The sequence below is a fragment of the Rhododendron vialii genome, chromosome 2a, assembly GCF_030253575.1.
Source record: "Rhododendron vialii isolate Sample 1 chromosome 2a, ASM3025357v1".
NCBI lineage: Eukaryota > Viridiplantae > Streptophyta > Magnoliopsida > Ericales > Ericaceae > Rhododendron > Rhododendron vialii.
In genome coordinates, this window is record NC_080558.1 from 32,053,933 (window position 1) to 32,060,900 (window position 6,968).

At 39.9% G+C, this 6,968-nt stretch overlaps 1 pseudogene; it reads right to left on the reverse strand.

Annotated features, from left to right (window-relative positions):
* Window positions 1–1,046: 1,046 nt before the first annotated feature.
* On the reverse strand, window positions 1,047–4,823 carry LOC131316164 (alkaline ceramidase TOD1-like; annotated as a pseudogene).
* Window positions 4,824–6,968: the final 2,145 nt, after the last annotated feature.

Sequence of the window (6,968 nt, forward strand, 5' to 3'; positions counted from 1 at the left end):
AAAGTCCTTCGTTGGTTGGTCTAGCTTCTAATAAATTCTATCCATTCACAACCCGTAAATCAAGAAGAGTCAAGAGTGATTTACATTCTTTTCTATTTATGCATTAGATCTTATTTTGCTTTATTTATGTAAATTCTTAACATTTTTTTTATGAATTAATACCTGAAAGAATACTTCTATGGTTCCACGTAATAAAACAGAAAGTACGCGTATTTGCACTAAAAGTGGGTGCGAAAAACTAATTTTCATTTGTCATACTAGTAAAATAAGAAATAAGTTCTATTTGTACAAAAACTGGGTGCAAATTTTTATATTTTTCCTAACGTAATCAAAAAATGAAAGATAGTTCACTTCCTTAAGTTCTTGTTTAATCTCTCTCTCTCTCTCTAACCCTAGCTGTCACACCTCTTTGTTTCTCCCTTCCTCCCTCTCCCTCTCCCTCTCCCTCTCCCTAGTGCTTCCACCCTAACATGGGCAGTGGGAGGGGAGGGTGATCTTCCCTGTGGAGTTTTTCTCTTCGTCGGCCTCCGATCGGAATCTATTTTCACCTCCTTTCATCACTCTCCACCCTCATCCTCCCCTTACGCCTCCCGACGCCTTGGCCTTCCCGATTCCTCTACCGTCGGACCTCCTCCATATTCACCGTTCGCCGGTGACTCGTCTGGTGGTGGGTTCAGATGTGCGGCTGTGGGTGTGGAGCTTTTTGTGCATGATTGGGTTGCCGGAGTTGGAGATCTTTGTTAGTGGATAATGATGGCGAGGTTTTTTCATTTTGTTGTTGGTTTGCAATCTTTTGCTTTTTCTTCTTCTTTTTGTGGAGGTTTTTCTCTTCGGTTTCTTGCCGTGAGCCTTTCTCTCGACTGTGTTTCTCTTAGTTGGGTTGTTTCTCGTTTCCGCAAGAAAAAAGGTTTAGTTGGTTTGGGGTATAGTCTGTGGGATGAATCTCCGCCGTCTTGGTTACTTGATCATTTGTCCAAGGACGAGTTTTCATTTTGATGCAATTTTTCGTTGGAGTAATAATATTATCTGTTATTGTTTGGCAAAAATAAAAAAATAAAAAAACGAAAAAGCAATCAATCATGAGATTCACCCCACATTGTTAAAAGGTGCCCTTCACACCTTCTGCTAGAGCTACCATTAACAAACAAATCAGAGGTTGCCCTCTTTGTCTTGGAGACTTGTGCTGCGCTGGAACTTGGCCCACCTTGTTTAAGGTTGTGTCTGTACTCCACTGCCACCTGTTCAAACACTTCTACATCAAACATGTTCACCCTCAGCTGCTTTGTTGGCTTCATTTTGTCCCTCACATATGCAAATGCCAGTTGGTCTCATGGGTTAAATGCTTCCAATTCATTAAATAACAGGCAGGAGAAGTAGTTGCTTGCTATACTGTGCTTTCTCACTATTAGGGCACTGTCCGGTACGTCTGCTCATAAAACAATTTCATTTGGAATCATCAGCTACTAATATGACTACAGCAAAATTTCAAAATCTTATACGGATCGATACAGGAAACATATAACAAATGTATGTACACCTAACGTCGCTGGGATAATTTTTCAGCAACTTGAAGTGCCAAAACAACATATTGTTTGGCATTGTTTCTCATATGATAAATGGGGGTTAGGTAGAAATATTTAATTAGTTGGAGCCAAAATGAGTGGTGGCTTGACACAAGATTTTGTGCCAATTTTCACACAAGATTTAGAAAACCAATAATTTGGCTATGAATCTAGCTAACGGAGTCGAATTCATCAGAGATCATACAAAATTGTAATTATAGTTTGATAATGAATTTCGCCATCCATTAGAGACGCTCTAGGCTTCAAGAGAGAAGGCAAAATGAGTCAATTCCAAAAGTATTGCTCAAACAGGCAGTGACTAAATCATCAAAGAATTGAACACACTTTTTCAAGCATGTGTTATAAGTTGCATGTAAACAAGCATGTATTGTATTCCCTCCATCCCATTTTAGTTGCTTGGTATTCTATGTTGAGATGTCCCAAATCTTTTCCTCTTTTTGAAAAGTCACAAAAGGAAAAAAAGTGAAAATTTTAAATAACTAACCATCATGAATGATTGAGAACAATTTGAGTGATATAGAATAAGGGGGTAATGTTGGAAATCCCATGAAGATTTTTAGGGAGACACGCACTAATTGCATGTTATTTTAAAAAGTTGCAATGTACAAAGCAAACAAAATGGGACAAATTAAGGAAGTGACTTCAAATAAAAGCGTACAACATGCAATAATTTCAAAATCATGCAAAATACAAAATAAAAAACATGCAGTGAATTATGCCTCTACTTGGTATCATGATCTTATGATTTTCTTTTCAAGTTCTTTCCATCCAATTTGGTCACACTTAACACATAAAATATTGGAAAAAATTCAAAAAAATCGCTGAACTTACACCGTAATGTCCCATAGGTCTCCAAACTTAACGTATTTTCAATTTAACCTCCAAAGTTTACAAAAAAACTTACAATTAAGCCTTTGCCGTCATCTTCCGTCAGGTTAAAAACGGAATTGTGAAATGTGTACTGTTCATCCAACGTTTAATATTTATTTGGACTCATTACGGATCCTATAAGGATGATTCAAACTTCAAGTCATTCTTAAAATATTTTTTTGTAGGTTTCTTTAAAAAATTAGCCCAATCCGATACCGGTAAAGCTCTCATATGAGTTAGGGCTTTCTTAGGGTGTTCATTGAAAGGTCTTTGAGCCAAAAATTTACTATGACCATTTATGATAAAATTATCAGAAAAATAAAATCTTCGCACCGGTTCAAACAAATTGAAAATTGGAGAACTTAATTTTTTGTATCCGGTTCAATCTGTTTGTGAATTTTTTTTAAAAATATGGTTAAAAAATTAAGTGCTCCAATTTTCAATCTGTTAGAATCGGTGCGAAGATTTTATATATTTTTCTGATAATTTTATCATAAATGGTCATAATGAATTTTTGATTCTAAATTTTTTTAATGAGCACCCTAAGAGAGCTCTAACTCATATGAGAGCCTTACCGATATTGGATTGGGCTACTTTTTTTAAGGAACCTATAAAAAAATATTTTAAGAATGAGTTGCAGTTTGAATCATCTTTATAGGATCTGTAATGGGTCCAAATAAATATTGAACGTTGAAGATGACGGCAAAAGCTTAATTGTAAGTTTTTTTAAACTTTAGAGGTTAAATTAAAAATACGTTAAATTTGGAGGCTTATAAAACATTGCGGCGTAAGTTCAACGATTTTTTTGAATTTTTCCCTAAAATATTCATGTTTTTAAGTACTCTTGCTTTCAAAATGGTTTGAAAGATCCCATGCAATTAACTCTAATTCGTAAAAAAAAGTAGGAAATCACATAATTGAATGGTATTGCTCTTTTAGAGTAGTTTCCAAAACCTCGAGAGGCGGAGGGGTAGATTGAGAAATCGCGAGTAGCAGGAGCTAGGGTATTATGCATTCTTCAAGGCTCTCTCAATGCGCATCTTTTCTTATTGTTTTGAATTTTTTTCCCCCTTGTGAGGAATGAAATTTAAGAAAAGGAAGAAGGTAATAACGATGAAGATTAAATTCTTTCCACCGGCGGTGGAACATCCCACTTTTTCACCACATTTTTCGGTTCTACCGTGTATTTATTGTTGATATGAACCGTTTATTTTGTAGACCCCACATAGTAGTGTATCTATTAAAAAAATAAACTTGATCGGACATCGATAGGAGTATCAAAAATTGAATTTTGCTTTGTAAAATGGATAGTTTATCTTTATTATTATTGACAGAAATTAGATCGCCCATTTTATAAATCAAAATTCAAATTTTGATATATCTATTGACTTCCGATCAAGCTGATTTTTTGCATGGCAATACTATATTGCGGGTCTTAAAATATGAACAGTTCAGATTACAACAATAGATACTCGGTGGGGCCCATAATAAGCAGTGGTAGAAAAATTGAGTTTTACACCGACGGTGGATAGAATTTATTCTCATAACCATGTGTGAATACCTGAAGGATAGGGAAGCTTATTCGGAGTCCAAGGCTGCAACCCATTCTCACAATAAGTCTCCATCTGCCTTTTTAAAGAATCTACATCCCACCATTTCTTCCACCTTGCAGTTGCCATTGCTTCTTCCATAGTATGTATATAATACGGATGCCTAGAAATAGCCATATCCACATTTTCTGATATCACAAGTGCGTGGATTAAAAGCAACGGATCCACCACCAGCTGAAGCTTTGCATCTATCCACATACTAAAAATTGCGTTTGGGAAAAGTCTGTGCACTAAGTGTTTTGGTATCACCCCGTTCATAGCAGCATTTGCGTACAAATGCACAGTCGAGACACTGATAATTCTCCATACACCGATCTCTTTTTTTCCTCCTGAGTCTTTTCAGGAATTAGGTTGTGGAAATGGAGTCCTCTGAGCGTGGAATTGTCTATGAACATGAAGAAACAAACGTGGTCTAGGGTTTTGGATCCGAGGCCCTTTGGCTGCCGGATTTTGTCATGGTCACCGAATATAGCTGAGACTACTACCACCCCATTGCATTTTTCCATCGCATTTCGATCTGCAGTACACCAAAATAGCAAGGAAAGAGACGATATTAGCAACAACCGATCCACGACACTTGGGTTTTTTTTTTTTTGTCACATTTCAACATGCATTATACATAAAACTAAGAGAAAAGAAAGACAAACATTGAATATTGTGAAAGGAAAAGGAATTGATTTTCACACTTTTCTTTTTTATATTCACACTTTATTTTTTGTCTTTTAGCAAAAAAAATACATATACTTTTAACACTAAAAAATAAAAAAGAGAGTGTGGATATCAAACAAGAGGTCAGAACGGCACCTGCGCGCTTTCTGTCACTTTAACTTCTAACGGTGTGAGACGAGACGTTTCGTCTCCGTCTCTTTGACTTAAATCTCAAAGAGGGATTTTCTTTGGATTGTTTATCCAAAACTCTGAGCCTCGTTTTGTCTTCTTCAAAAGTCAGGCAAAAAACTCCCTTTCTACCGCCATAGCCGCCGCCTGCAACTCGCTCGTGTCACAGGGACCTTTTCATTAAACTCGTAAGATCTCTATTTCTTCTGTTTAGGTTACCCACTAAGATTTCTCTGAGATCTCATTCTCAGATTTTGGGTTTCTTCAAGGGTTTCAATCGCGCCCATTTCCAGTTTACTTTTTCTTCGAGTATATTCATGGCGGATGAACATGATCCAAAGCCTGGTAAATTTAGGAAACTCTGTGACACTCCTGCTGCCATGGGGCTATCCACGTATGCTCTCGCTTTTGACTTTGCAATTTTTTATTTACTGCCTTCTCGTAGCTTTTTCTATGTGTCTAATTTTAACTTTGAATTTCGATCTTGCAGCTGAAAACGCTAACAGGCACCCTAGACGAGAACCAAGTTACGTCCGAACAGAGGACATCAACAGGATCTTGAAGTATACAGGTGAACTCGGCACCCCTACAGCTGGTCGGGGTCGCAACGCAGACGTTTTATTGGGATATGACCCCGTGTATAGAGGGGTTATCGACAGAAGACTCGCCAATCCGAGTACAAGTGTTGCTTCTACCTCAACTGTTCCCCAGCCTAGGAGCCTAAGAGCTAACGTCGGAGTGACGGTTGCCGGGCAGTTGGGTGAGATTCCCATTTCAGAAGGTATTCCGTTACCTCGGCTGAGAGTTCGAAGACCCTCTCTAAGACGAGCTGCCTCTCAACCACAGCCCGAACAGCCGGTTCTCAGCCGTGTAACCAGCCAATCATCCTCTTCCGGCTACTCTCCATCTCCCCCTGATTCAGGTACTATGACTCGTCAACCACTGAACCTTAGTTCCCTTCTTACCGTCACCACGCGGGGACATGGTGGTGCCAGTAGGGTGGCATCAACTGACGCCCCCACCCCCCACGATCTCGTAGCAATAGGGGGGGATCATCTTCTTCTCTTCGGGAACACAATAGTTCCCTTGAGGCTGTTGATACTCATCGGGACAAACGTCCTAGGACCGAAGATCCTGGAGACGCCCCTGCCCAAGCCGTAGATTTAGTCCAACAACCCATTTCACCGAGCACTCAAGTGCTTCCTCAAAGCTGGGCCCCCCAACTCATTAGGGGTGATCGGCCTGTTCACGTTGGGGATAGCGCCAGTTCTTCGGAAACAGCACTCGCCCTCGCTCAGTGTCTGCTGCTTCCCGTTGATATGCAGAAGGAGTCGGAGGCCGCACCTGATTGGCTTATTTCCACTGGTCTCGTTAGTGGGATCAAGGTATAGTGTTCTCATCACTTTTAAGCATGCTTCATTTTCCTTTTGTTGTCTTACAGTAACATCTTGTTGATCATCTTGCAGTTTATTCAAAAGATGATTACTCTGGGCCAGAAGTTCCAGGACGCTGATACTGAAAGAATCACGCTGTTGAACAACAACACTAGGGTGCTCCGCACCATAACTAGACTGGAGAGAGAGAGAGAGAGACAAAGCCAAGGCTGATTTTGAAGAGGCAAAAGACAAGCTTGGGACAGCCAAAGACAACCTCAATCAGGCTTTGGTTGAAATAGAAAAAACCAAAACAGCTGCTCACGAGGAAGGCTATCAGAAGGGGTTTGATGCTGCTACAGCCAGCTATGTGAAACAGATGCCAGCTATACAAGATCAGATCTGGGGTGCAGCTGGGAGGCTTGTCTGACAAAGGTTGGTATTGCTGAAGACTCTATCCTCTGGGTGGAAAACGATCTGTCGAGTAGGCATGTTTCAACCACTGCAAATGACCTAGAAGAAGACGTGGACCAGCAAATTGAAGACTTTGCTGAGACTGATGAGGCGACCCCTACTGACACTCGTAGTACCGTTGTTGAACGCTCACCTGTCCGGGATACAGCCAATGCACCTATCATCCTGGAGGAGAATCCAGATGGCGATGGTGCCGTGGCCGGGACTAGTTCTGATGTCCC